The sequence below is a fragment of the Macrobrachium nipponense genome, chromosome 32 (genome assembly GCF_015104395.2).
Source record: "Macrobrachium nipponense isolate FS-2020 chromosome 32, ASM1510439v2, whole genome shotgun sequence".
Lineage (NCBI taxonomy): Eukaryota > Metazoa > Arthropoda > Malacostraca > Decapoda > Palaemonidae > Macrobrachium > Macrobrachium nipponense.
The window spans coordinates 36,906,810-36,922,364 of NC_061094.1; positions in this window are offsets into that span (position 1 = coordinate 36,906,810).

Genomic DNA, 15,555 nt, shown 5'->3' on the forward strand with positions numbered 1-15,555 from the left:
GGATTATGAATCTCAGATTTTAGATAGAAATCTGTATTTAATTAAATTAATTAACTTATTGCTATTTAATCTTATTTTTAATCTTGAATACTATTTATTGTTATTTATAGTATACATACTTCCTTTTCCTTATATGCTGTAATTCAGTTATTTATTTCTTTACTATTTATTATAACCGCCATTGTGATATGTTTCAATATCACACTCTGGAGAATAAACAGTTCATCTCCTTAAGAATATTTTTTATTTGCCATAAATAGCTTTGATTCTTTTATGACTGGTGTCAATATGTATTCGAATATATCACGAAACGAAACAAGATGGAGAATCGCACAGAAATGAGCATTTGATATAATTATAAGAGAGAGGTTAAGATTATTTTGTTGAGGAAATCTTATAAGGCCTCAACTGATCTGTGAAAAAACAGAATGCTGTTGGATATGCAAATAAATCAGCAAATGAAACTCATCCAAGAGGTATCATTTCAAGTAATTTTTGTGGAGTAAACTCAAATTTTTCTTCACCTAGTACTTTACAGAGCGCTCTTCTAATAGTCTATATGTTGTAGAAGCATTTTCTTTCTTTCTCTCCTTCTCTCAAGGAGCCAATGCCTTTTGAATTACAGAAATAAATTTCGACCCAAGAAACAACCTTCTCACAAATTCTCAGAGGTAGATATTCTAATGGTATTAATTGACTCGCTGATGGTCGGGAATTTCTGTAAAATTCGGTAACCGGGGAAAACCTCAGACACAGAAGCACTTAGGTTCCAAGCTCTTCTATGATCTTTGTGAGTCAATGGTATCGCCTTGGCCTGTGGCTCGGAAGACTGTGGTTCGTTCCCAGTGTGAGTCAGAAAATAAATTTGTATGACACATGCGGTCACCAATTCTATATATATATATATATATATATATATATATATATATATATATATATATATATATATATTATTATATATATATATATATATATGTTTGTGTGTGTGCATGGAGGGTATGAAAAACACCACAGTAAACAAGTGCTCGATTCCACTGTGCCCGACTGCAGTATGAGTTCCATAAAATTAAGATAATCGAGGAATAATCTATTAATATTGTTATCTCAGACGGAGGATCATGTATCTATCTCTATAGATTGGATTAAGAGGAGTAACTATGACATCAGAAACTGTTGTTGAGATCCAGATTTAATTCTTGAATGAGATCCGTTTCATATAGCATGATTCCTACCTTCTCAGCCCCAAACACCACTGTTTGAAAAACACCCGAATCAGCAGCTAAGGCCTAATTATTGCTTCAGTCAAAAGTTTGTCTTTAGGACTTTTCTGAATTCTTACATTGTGGTGATGTCTACTCAGCTTACTACACATGCCCTAACCAACACCAACAAGTGTATGTCATGGAAATGATTGACCGCATGTGAGAAGCAGTGTATAGATTCTCTGAAGCGATGCACATCCTGCAACGGCACCCTTTCTCAACATTATACAGGAATGGCACTGTTCCTTGATAATGTTGAGGAAACATGATGCAGGAATGCATTATCCTCCCTACACCCTTGAACAAAAGGCCAGCGAAGAATCAGGGGGATAGAAGACCCCTGGGACAACCAATTAGTCTCCAGGCAGTAAAGATTCTCGATCCCGTGAAACTTATAAGTGAAACATCGAACAATTGATGGCATGAGTGTTACTGGTCGGTTAATTAATTACCAAATAGTCATCCCTGAGCCATACCACTATACCTTTCTCCCAATAAGACGCACAATGTCCTTTGAAAGGTGACTTCAACCGTTTTTCCTTCTGAAACAACAAGGCGTATTGTACACTAAGTAAATGGAAATGGTGAACTACAAAATCGTGGATTGTGGGGTTAGCTGCAGTTACATTTACCTAGGTTAAGTAAAAGTGAGTAGTATTATTTCGCAAAGTACTATGTATCCCAACATTTCCCTCCTTGACAAACATAGCTGGAAATTGTCGTTTTCATTAAATATGCATCATTAATATTACGATAGCTGAAGTGATATACCAATCCCTTGATCCAGAGCGCGAGTCGATCCCACTCCATAAATAGGATAATATTTCACTCGAACGTAATTACTTTTGAGAAAACATTATTAGTTTTTATGCAGTCACGCCTAATGAAAGATAAATCAACCAAAAAACAGAATGTCTATGAAACAGCAATAAACAATGCTGGACCTCGGATCCACACCAACTTCTATTCAGTTTTCCATTTTGCAAAATCTATTCATTGGTTTACAAAACTGGTAATTTTATTTTAATCACGAAGTACACTCAGTTGTATTACACATAAGAAAATGAAATATGTAATGGTTAAAATATGCCTTATTGAAGTCTCCAAGAAGAGGTCGATTTTTGGACGAAAATGTTTGGTTTTTTTTAACCATGTACATTTTATATTTTCCTATGTAAAACAGAATATTCAAAGATTTTTCATTAATATTCCTTAGAGCTTAGACAGACAAGTTGAACCAAAATTAGGATAATGGTACAATACATGTAATATAATAATAATTATTATTCCTAAAATAATAAGATTGATTGATTGTGTCTATTAACCTGGTAAAATAATAAAAGTTCTCCTAATTGTGATGAAGACGTTCAACAACCTCTTCTGGCAATTAAAATACATGCAGAGGTTTCGTCGCACTTGCAACTGATAACGATCGGTAACATTGCTGGACACGAGCCGGATCATTTCACACTCGATAAGAAACAACTTAGCGCGAATGCGTCAGTCCTTTCCGTCTTCGAAGAAACGATGTATTGGCCTTGGCTATCAATCATATCCGTATTCCCGACAGAACCAGGACCTATAAAAGGGACCTTAGCTTCCAAAACACTGTCAGACAATCTTCTCTTGTTCACTGGTAGCATCTGAAAGTCAGCGACCGAAAACAGTTTCTCATTTTCTTCACATTCAGATCTTTTTCAACTATTCAAGATGGTTCAAAGAGGTGCCACAGTAACTGCAACGAAATTAGTATTGGTGGTGGCTGCCATTTCGGCGTCCTTGCCAGCTCTCGCATCTGCTTCACCTGTGCGAGATGGAACCTCGCCAGCTTCACCTTCAGTCGTCATCGTCAATGGAACCTCAGCCGAAATCGGTTTCATGGACAACGCCTTCATCTACTGCAGGATACAACTCCCACATGCACAGGACTCCTCCACCACTACAGGATCGAATGGCACAATTGCTCAGGGGAAACAGTGCCCACCTGGAGTCAGGATGCCCACGTGTACACACTTGGCAGTGGCAGTCATGTGCCCCACTCGTACCTGGTGTTCCAGGACTTCACCAGCAGACTGTCCTGGGGACTACTCCTGCAGCGTCAAGAGGAACGGCGTCGCCCTTTCCTCCAGTCGCATTGCTGTCCGTTGAAGTTGCTCGGAAGGGAAACGGCTTCGGATTATGAATCTCAACTTTTAGATACAAATCTGTATTTAATCAAACTAACTTATTGCAATTTAATCTTATTTTTATCTGAGTATATTTATTGTTATTTTATAGTATACACTTCCTTTTCCTTACTTGCTGTAATTTAGTTACCTATTTCTTTACTATTTATTATAATCCCATTGGATATGTTTTCAATATCACATTCTGGAGGATTAAACATTCATCTCAATTAGAATATCTATTATTTAGCCTAAATAGTACTGTGATTGTTTTGACTCTTGTCAATATTTATTCGAATCGAATCTCTCACTAATGAAACAAGATATGAAATGCGCAGAAAAAAGCATTTGATTTAATTACAGTATATAAGTAAAAGATTATTTTTATTTAGGAATTATATGAGGCCACACCTTATTTCTGAAAAACAGAAACGGTGCAGGATATGTGAATTAACCAGCAAACGAAGCTCAACCATGAAGTTATCTTTAAAGTAATTATGCAATGTAAATTAAATAACTACAAGTACTTTATGTAATGCTCTGCTAATATTCTATATATTATGGAGGTATTTTCTTTCTTCTCCTCCTTCTCTCAATGAAACCAATCAGTTTCGCATTATACTAAATAAATTTCGACTGAAGAATCAACCCACTCCTAAAATCTTGTAGCTAAACATGCTAAATGGTACCAATTCACTTGCTAATGGGTCGGAAATTTAGGTAAAATTCGCTGACCGTGACAACCGCAGGAACAAGAACGCCTAGATTCCAAGATCTGTTATGATCTTTGTGGGTCAATTGGTATCACCCTGGACTTAGGCTCGGGAGACTGGGGTTCGTTCCCAGTGTGTGTCAGAATAATTTGTACAGGAACATATGCTTATGTTTTCATCATTTTCATAGACACACACACACACACACATATATATATATTATATATATATATATATATATATATATATACTCATATATATATATATGTATATATTATATATATATATATATATATATATATATATTTGTGACGAAGTGCTAAGTATCTGGTTACTACACATACTAATCATTAAATGAGTACATCACAACAGCCAGACACCCTGAAACCTTCATCACAGGGAAAAATACGATTGAATACTCTAAAGGCAACAGTGATCCCTTAAACAACTTACCAGTATTACAGAAAAAAACCAGACTTAAGTTCATTAAAACAGGATAGAGGTAATCTTATATGTAATTAGATTAATTAAAGGGCAACAACACTCCATCAACAACTTCAAAAGTTTAAGTATTTCCTGATTTCAAAAAGTCTAAGCACTTCCCTGGTTTTAAACTCACTTCAAGTAAATTGAAGGAAAAAAACAGCCTCAATTATCACTCTGTTTCTACCTAAACTAAATATTATTACTTATACTGGTGAAAAGAAAACACTTATAAAAATTTTTTGATACAAAAATTTCTTATCAAAACTCAAATTTTTAAGTGAAATTCACAATCTCAGGGAAATTTGCTGTTATTTGAAAACAACACAAATTTAATTAATTCTTGAGTTAATTAAGTAAAATTATTAAACGAAAATTAATTTATCACAATATTCAATAAAATTGATTAATTAAGCGAAATTCAAAAGTGTTAGACAATAATTAAGATTTGGAAATTAATTCACAAGTGTTAAATAACAACAATACGCTTGAAAAGAATTCTAAGTAAATAGAAATTAATTCACAAGTGTTAAATTCAATTAAATGTGCAACGATTAATTATTGAAAACAATTAAGTTAACTAAATTGAGAAAGCAAATGAAAACACCACAGAAAAATATGGAAAATACCAAAACTGTAAAAAGCGCTAATCACACGATAATATAAAATAAAAACACACCATTTCAATAGAAAATGGATAAATGCACAATAAATAACTTCAATAAGAAAAATGGATAAATACACAAAAATCACCTCAAATGAAACAAACACAAAAATTTGCAGTGTGTAAAAAATTGAAATCGTTCTTCAAACCACTGTAACTATCAGTTGCAACTAATAAATCTTACAATAACACATTACTTCGGTACCAATTTTCTTTCTTCTGCAGCTTACCTCCAAAATTTCACCAGTTCACAATTTTTTAGAAAAAGAAAAGGCGCCGTTACACCCTTGTACAATGTTTGTTCAGATTCCACAATAAGCACTAAATAATATTAAATAACTCTAAGAAATATCAAATCGGCAATTTATATGAGTGACCAACAACTGAGTATAAAATCTTTACATTACGTTTAATGTAAAATCATATATGACGAGAGAGAGAGAGAGAGATGAGAGAGAGAGCGAGAGAGAGAGAGAGAGAGAGAGAGAGATGACCTCTATATGCCATGAATTCAAAGTGTAATGTGCGGTCTCTCTCTCTCATCTCTTGTATGGGCAAAACTTCAAGAAAAACTGACAGGCTCAAATCATTTTGGACACGCAGTTCAGCTATTATCATAAAAATTCCCTTTCAAAACTATAAATAAAGAGAAATTGAAATTACAATTGGAAATAACATTTATTATTACGTGATTTAGATGATAAAAGTATTCTAATATGAAAGGAATAATGATTTTATTTACAAAGAAAGCAACACTAAATGGCGTCATTCCCAAACGATGACATATGCTTAAACAGATGGTTCTAGAACGATCTTACGAAAAGATGATGCAATACCATAGGGAACAGGGTGAAATCTTCACGTGGCTTCTCGACAAAGAAGTACTCGTCTGAAACAGACTCGAGCGAGTAAGATTGACATTTTATGAAAACAAACGGAGGCTTCGAGCTCTCCTTTATCTGATCGACAATGTTTAATCTCTTCTTCTTTTCACATTCTACATTATCTTAACTTTTTAAATAATGTTATGCAAAATCTGATCATAAATTTTTTAGAACATCCTATAACTGTAAGCTAAATAACGAATCTGAAATAGCAGCATATAATATATATGATATATATATATATATATATATATATATATATATATATATATATATATATGCTTTTGTTTTAAGCAAATTGAAGGGATGGCGATGGGCAGCCCACTTGGTCCCACCTTCGCCAATATTTTTATGAACTCCCTGGAGGAGACCTCTTTGACAGTTGCCCCCTCAACATTTATCCCCACCCTGTTTTACAGAAGGGACGTGGATGACACGTTTGCATTGTTTAGGTTTGATTTTAATGCTGAAGCTTTTTAGAATTTTATTAACTCATCATCCAATAATATTAAGTTCACCATAGAGAAAGAATCCCATAACTCCCTACCATTTTTAGATTTACTTGTTTCCAGAGACAATAATAGCTTTCATACGGGAATTTATAGAAAGAGTACATTCACAGGTTTAGGGACAAATTTCTATAGCTCATGTAATTTTAATTTTAAATTAAATTGTGCCCTCTCCACCCTCCTTCATAGAGCCTTTGTCCTCACTTCCAGTTGGGTCTCTTTCCACAACGAAATAGATTTTTTAGTAAACTTTTTTTTTAACAACAACTGTTTCCCGTCAGTGCACTTTTATAGAACTCTCAATAAATTTTTAACAGGAAAATGAACCCCCCACCTCCTATACATATCGTTCCCAAATTAATTATCTATGCTAAGTTCCCTTTTCTCCATGAAAGTTCCTTCAAAAAGAAAGTTATACAAATAATTATCAATGAATTACCAGTCTTGAACCTAAAATTAATTCCGAAAAATCCTCTAACCATCCGATCTCTTTTCAGAGCCAAAGACAGATTAAGCCAGCCTTTGATGTCCAACATAGTTTATAAATACACATGTCCCAGATGTAATCGGGGTACTTATGGTTGGATGCACGAAGAGGCTGCTACAAGTCCGTTTCTGCGCCACAAAGGAGTCAGTTTCCGACAGGATGCAAACTATCCAATCCTGAGCTATCTAGCATCCGTAATCACACCATTACCTGTCGCTCCCGCTTGACATCGATGATTTTAAAATTATTGGATCAGCCAATAAGGATGATGAACTTCTAACACTGGACCAAGTGTAACCGAATTTAAATGCCCAGTCCTCATCAGTTCAGTTGTTTATAGCCTAACCACTTGCTTGTTTACTTAAGTTCTGTCTCTCGTCTTTTGTATAGTTTTGTGTGTATGGGTGTTTTTTCTTTTTTTTTTTCTCTCCCGCTCTGTCCTTCAGTCACCTTCTATTTTTACCCTGGTAGGTTGTCTCTCCAACCTAGTGTTTGTTGTATAGTAATTTTTACCTTTTAAATGTTTTAGTGTCCAATTTTAAATATTATACCGTGTTTTTTTATCATGACGAGTCTTATATGTTTGTATTTTTATCAATTCCCAGCCTTGAAAATGCATAGAAGCGATGTGAAACGTCGGCAATAATTATGTAGTACGCTGAGACATGCCTTTACCTCTCCGCCTAGTGATATATGTGTATATATATATATATATATATATATATATATATAATATATATATCTATATATATATATATACATATTTATTATTTATTTATTTATTTATTTATACATGTTTGTGAGTGTTTAAGTGATTACAATTTTTATTTTGTATGGAGGGTATGAATAACAGAATTTCGCCTTTTATTCCAAGTAAATAAGTGCTCGATTCCAATGTCTCGGACTACAGTATGAGTTCCCATACAATTAAGATGATGGAGGAATAATCTATTAATATTGTTATCTGAGACGGAGGATCATAATAGTATCTGATCTCTACAGTTTGGATTAAGAGGAGTAAACTGATGACGTCAGAAACTGTTGTGAGATCTGATTTAATTCTTTAATGAGATCCGGTTCACCATGGCGTGATTCCTATCTTCCCAGCCCCCCACAACAATCCCTGTTTGAAAAACACCCGAATCTGCAGCTAAAGTCTAATTATTGCTCAGTCAAAACTTTGTATTTAAGACTGTATGCATTCTTGCACTGTGGTGTGTCTACTCAGCTTACTACACAGACTTCTTGTGCCTAACAACACCAACAAGTACAAGCCATGGAAATGATTGACCGCATTGTACCAGCGCTGTCTGACATTCTCTAAAGCGCTGCACATCTTGCAATGGCACCCTTCCTAAACATTATGCAGGAATGGCACCATTCTGATATGCTGAGGGAACATGATGCACGAATGCCTTATCCTCCCTACACTCTGAACAAGAGGCCAGCGAAGAATCGGGGGGTGGGGAGGAGGGATAGAAGACCCCTGGAACAAGCAATTGGTATTTAGGCAGGTAAAAGGTACCTCGATCCTATGTAATTCCTTATGTGAAAGATCGACCAATAATGACGGTGGTTTCTATTCAGTGATTAATTGCCAAATAGTCATCCCCTGAGCCCATACAATTTAGCTTTCCCTCAAGTACGCGTACAATGTCCTTTGGGAAGTTACTCCATCGCTTTCTTTCTGAAGCAAGGCTTATTGAACCCCAATAGGTATTATTTACGAAATCGAAGTTGCAGTTATATTTAGCTAGGTTAAATAAATTAATCTAGTATTATTACCCAAAGACGACGTTATCATATACATTTCCTCTTACAAATAGCTGGAAATTGTCGATTTCAACAAATATGCATCATTAACAATTACGACAAATGAGGTGATATACTAATCCTGCATCCAGATCGCGAGTTGATTCCACCCTCCAGAACTCGATAATATTTCACTCAAATGTAATTTGGGTGAAATATTATTTTTTTCTGAACATAGCAGAAAAATGCTGGACCAAAGACGAAACATAAATCCACACCACAACTATTCAGTTTTTCAATTTTCCTAAAATAAATTCATTATTTTATAAAACTGGTAATCTCAGACACGAAGATATCAGTTGTATTGCACACAAGAAAATGGAAAATGTAAATGATTAAAATATGCCTTAATGAAGTTTACAAGAAGAGGTCCATTTTTGGAAGAAAATGCTAGGCTTTTTTTGCCATTAAATTCTATATTTTCTTATGTGGGCCAAATATTCTTTGGCTTATCAGTAATATTCTTTAGACGGACTGACAAAGCGAATCGAAAAAGGATAATAATACATATATAGTAATAATTATTATTCCAAAAACAATAAGAGTTTTGCTAATGGTGATGAAGATGGAATCAACCACCTCTTCTGGCAATTTAAGAAAGCACTGAGGCTTCGTCATACAACTGATAACGATCGGTAACAATACTGGCACGAGGCGGAATCATTTCACACTCGATAAGAAACAACTTAACGCAAACGCGTCCAGTCTCCGTCGTTTCGAAGAAACGATGTACTGTGCCTTGGCTATCAGTCATATCCGTATTCCCCGACAGAGCCAATAGCTATAAAAGGGACCTTGGCTTCCACAACACCTGTTAGACAAGCTTCTTCTATCAAACTGACAGCATCTGAAAGTCAGCGACCGAAACCAGTTCTTCGTTTTTCTTCACATCATATCTTATTCAACTGTTCAATAGGTTCAAAGAACTGCTACAGTTACTGCAACGAATTAGTGTTGGTGGTGGCTGCCATTTCAGCGTCCTTGCCAGCTCTCGCTCTGCTTCACCTGTGCGAGATGGAACCTCCCCAGCTCACATTCAGTCGTCATCGTCAATGGAACCTCAGCCGAATCGTTTCATGGACAACCCCGGCCCATCAATCTACTGTAGGATACAACTCCCACATTGCACAGGACTCCGTCACCACTACAAGATCGAAATGGCTCAATTCCTCAAGAAGAACAAACAGTGCCCCACCTGGAGTCAGGATGCCCACGTGTACACTTGGCAGTGGCAGTCATGGTGCCCCCACTCGTACCTGGTGTCCAAGGACTTCACCAGCAGGCTGTCTGGGGACTAACCCTCCTGCAGCGTCAAGAGGATCGGCATCACCCTTTCCTCCAGTCGTATGCTGTTCCATTGAAGTCGCCCTGAAGGGCAATTGTTTCGGATTATGAATCTCAGATTTGAGAAAAGAGTTCTGTATTTAATCAAGTTACTTATTCCTATTTATCTTTTATTATCTGAATATTATTTATGTTATTTATCTTATATCATACCTCCTTTTCCTTATTTGCTGTAATTCAGTTATTTTATTTCTTTACTATTATGATAATTGCCATTGTAAGATATTTTCAGTATTCTATTCTGGAGAATAACCAAGTCATCTCCTATAATATCTTTTATTTAGCAATGAATACTCTGATTTTTTATGACTAGTGCAATATTTTTATTCGAATCTGTCACGAACGAAACAAGATGGAGGAAAGCATGAAAAAAGAGCATTGAATATATAATATAGAGAGAGGTTAAGATGATTTATGTTGAGAAATCATATAGGCCTCAACTGATTTGTGGAAAACTGAAATGGTGTCAGATATGTAAATAAATAGCAAACGAAGCTCAGCCGAAAAATTTTATTTTAAATTCAAATTTACTTCACCAACTACTTTCCATGACGCTCTGCTGATGTTCTATATTTTATAGAAGTATTTTATTCTTTCCCTCCTTCACTCAAGTAACCAATCGCTTTGAATTACTTAAAAAAATTTCGACTCAAGAATCAACCCCACTCCCAAAATCTCAAAGCTAGATAGTCTAAATGGTTCTAATTGGTTCGCTGATGTGTCGGGAATTTCGGTAAAATTCGGTAACCGGGGAAAAACCTCAGGCACAGAAGCACTTAGGTTCCAACCTCTTTTATGATCTTTGTGGATCAATTGGTAACACCCTGGCCTGTGGCTGGGGAGACTGGGGTTCGTTCCCAGTGAGAGTCAGAAATGAATTTGTATGGCACATGCGTTCATCAATTCCACATATATATATGCTTGAGTGTGTGACATTGCCGTGATTATTTATTTGTTTATTTATTTTTTGTATGGAGGGGTCTTAATAACATCACATATATAAGGAATTTCACCTTTTAATCCAAGTAAACAAGTGCGAGATTCACTGTGCCCGACTGCAGTATGAGTTCCTTAATAATTAAGATAATCGCGGAATAATCTATTAATATTGCTATATGATAAGGAGGATCATAGTATTGATCTCTACAGTAACTGATGACGTCAGAAACTGTTGTTGAGTCAGATTAATTCTTAAATGAGATCCGTTCAACATGGCATGATTCCTATCTTCCCAGCCCCCTAACAACCCCTGTTTGAAAAACACCCAAATCTGCAGCTAATGTCTAATTATTGCTTCAGTCAAAAGTTTGTCTTTAGGACTGTCTGAATTCTTACATTGTGGTGATGTCTACTCACTTACTACTCATGCCCTAACCAACACCAACAAGTGTATGTCATGGAAATGATTGACCGCATGTGAGAAGCAGTGTATAAGATTCTCTGAAGCGATGCACATCCTGCAACGGCACCCTTTCTCAACATTATAGAGAAATGGCACTGTTCCTTGATAATGTTGAGGAAAAAAACATGAAGATATCACTCAGTTTTATTGCAAATAGGAAATGGAAACTATAAATGATTAAAACATTCCTTAATGAAGTTTACAAGAAGAGGTCCCATTTGTGAACGAAAATGCTAGGCACTTTTTGCCATTAAATTCTATATTTTCCTGTCGACCAAATATTCTTTGTTTATCAGTAAATATTCTTTAGACCGACAGACAGATCGAATCGACATAAGGATACTGATACATATATATAATAATAATTATTATTCCAAGAAAAATAAGATTTTTCCTAATTATGTTGACGATGGCAATTTAAAAAAGCAATGAGACTTCGTCATACAATTGATAACAAGAGGTAACAATGCTGGACACGAGGCGGAATCATTTCACACTCGATAAGAAAACAAATTAACGCAAACGCGTCAGTCTTCCGTCGTTCGAAGAAACGATGCACTGGCCTTGGCTATCAGTCTATATCCGTATTCCCGACAGAACCAGGACCTATAAAAGGGACCTTGGCTTCCACAACACTGTCAGGCAATCTTCTCCTATCAAACTGAGAGCATCTGAAAGTTAGCAACCGAAAACAGTTCTTCGTTTTCTTCACATTCAGATATTTTTCAATTAGTCAAGATGGTTCAAAGAACTGCTACATTTACTGCACGAAATTATGTTGGTGGTGCTGTCATTTCAGCGTCCTTGTCAGCTCTCGCATCTGCTTCACCTGTGCGAGATGGAACCTCGCCAGCTTCACCTTCAGTCGTCATCGTCATGGAACCTCAGCCGAAATCGGTTTCATGGACAACGCCTTCATCTACTGTAGGATACAACTCCCACATGCACAGGACTCTCTCCACCACTACAGGATCGAATGGCACAATTTCCTCAGGGGAAACAATGCCCACCTGGAGTCAGGATGCCCACGTGTACACACTTGGCAGTGGCAGTCATGTGCCCCACTCGTACCTGGTGTTCCAGGACTTCACCAGCAGACTGTCTGGGGACTACTCCTGCAGCGTCAAGAGGAACGGCGTCGCCCTTTCCTCCAGTCGCATTGCTGTCCGTGAAGTCGCTCTGAAGGGAAACTGTTTCGGATTATGAATCTCAGATTTTAGATAGAAATCTGTATTTAATGAAATTAACTTATTGCTATTTAATCTTGTTTTTATCTGAATATTATTTATTGTTATTTATAGTATACATACTTCCTTTTCCTTATATGCTGTAATTCAGTATTTATTTCTTTACTATTTATTATAACCGCCATTGTAATATGTTTCAATATCACACTCTGGAGAATAAACAGTTCATCTCCTTTAGAATATTTTTTATTTTTTATCCATAAATAGTGTGATTGTTTTATGACTAGTGTCAATATGTATTCGAATATATCACGAACGAAACAAGATGATGAAGAAACGCACAGAAAATGAGCATTTGATATATTTATAAGAGAGAGGTTAAGATTATTTTTGTTAAGGAAATCCCGTAAGGCCTCAACTGATCAGTGAAACACAGAAATGCTGTTGGATATGCAAATAAATCAGGAAACGAAACTCATCCAAGAAGGTATCATTTCAAGTAATTTTTGTGGAGTAAACTCAAATTTACTTCACCTAGTACTTTACACAGCGCTCTGCTAATAGTTTCTATGTTGTAGAAGTATTTTCTTTCTTTCTCTCCTTCTCTCAAGGAGCCAATGCCTTTGAATTACATAAAAAATAAATTTCGACCCAAGAAACAACCCACTCACAAAATCTCAAAAGTAGATATTGTAAATGGTATTAATTTGACTCGCTGATGGGTCGGGAATTTCTGTAAAATTCGGTAACCGAGGGAAAACCTCAGGCACAGAAGCACTTAAGTTCCAACCTCTTCTATGATCTTTGTGAGTCAATTGGTATCGTCTTAGGCGCCCTGTAGCTCGGGAGACTGTGGTTCGTTCCCAGTGTGAGTCAGAAATAACTTTGTATGACACATGCGGTCACCAATTATATATATATATATATATATATATATATATATATATATATATATATATATATATATATATATATATATATATATATATATATATATATATATTGTGTGCATGGAGGGTATGAATAACACCACATTTAACAGAATTTCACCTTTTATTCCAAGTAAACAAGTGCTCGATTCCACTGTGCCCGACTGCAGTATGAGTTGTCATATAATCAAGATAATCGAGGAATAATCTATTAATATTGTTATCTCAGACGGAGGATCAATAGTATCTAATCTCTATAGATTGGATTAAGAGGAGTAACTAATGACATCAGAAACTGTTGTTGAGATCAGATTTTAATTCTTGAATGAGATCCGTTTCAATATAGCATGATTCCTACCTTCTCAGCCCTCAAACAACCACTGTTTGAAAACACGTGAATCAGCAGCTAAGGCCTTATTATTGCTTCAGTCAAAGTTTTGTCTTTAGGACTGTCTGAATTCTTACATTGTGATGATGTCTACTCAGCTTACTACACAGACTTCTTGTGCCCTAACCAACACCAACAAGTGTATGTCATGGAAATGATTGACCGCATGTGAGAAGCAGTGTATAAGATTCTCTGAAGCGATGCACATCCTACAACGGCATCCTTCTCAAACATTATACAGAAATGGCGTTGTTCCTTGATAATGTTAGGAACACGATGCAGGAATGCTTTATCCTCCCTACACCCTTGCACAAAGGCCAGCGAAGAATCAGGTGGGTAGAAGACTCCTGGGACAACCAATTAGTCTCCAGGCAGGTAAAAGATTCCTCGATCCCGTGAAACTTACAAGTGAAAGATCGAACAATTGATGACATGAGTTGTTACTGGTCGGTTAATTAATTGCCAAAATAGTCATCCCCTTGAGCCATACACTGTACCTCCTTTCTCCCAATAAGACGCACAATGTCCCTTGGAAAGTTACTTAAACCGTTTTCCTTCTGAAAAAAGGCGTATTGTACTAGTAGAAAATGGATGAACTATAAAATCGATGGTGTGGTAGCTGCAGTTACATTTACCTAGGTTAAATAAAGTGAGTAGTATTATTTCGCAAATACTATGTATCTCAACATTCCCTCTGACAAACAGCTGGAAATTGTAGTTTTCATTAAATGCATCATTAACAATTACGATAGCTGAGGTGATATACCAATCCTTGATCCAGAGTGCGAGTCGATCCACTCCATAATATGATAATATTTCACTCGAACGTAATTACTTTTGAGAAAAAATAATTAGTTTTTATGCAGTACTGCCTAATGAAATGATAAATCAAACCAAAAACGAAGTGTCTGAAACAGCAACAAACAATGCTGTACTCGGATCCACACCAACTTCTATTCAGTTTTCAATTTGCAAAAATCTATTCATTGGTTTACAAAACTGGTAATGTTAATCACGAAGATAACACTCAGTTGTATTACATAAGAAAAGGAAATATGTTAATGGTTAAAATATGCCTTATTGAAGTCTCCAGAAGAGGTCGATTTTTGGACGAAAATGTTTGGCTTTTTTAACCATGAAACGTTTTATATTTCCTATGTAAAACGGAATATTCAATGATTTTTCATTAATATTCCTTAGAGCTTAGACAGACAATTGAACCAAAATTAGGATAATGGTACATACATATAATATAATAATAATTATTATTCCTAAAATAATAAGATTGATTGATTGTGTCTATTAAAACTGGTAAAATAATAAAAG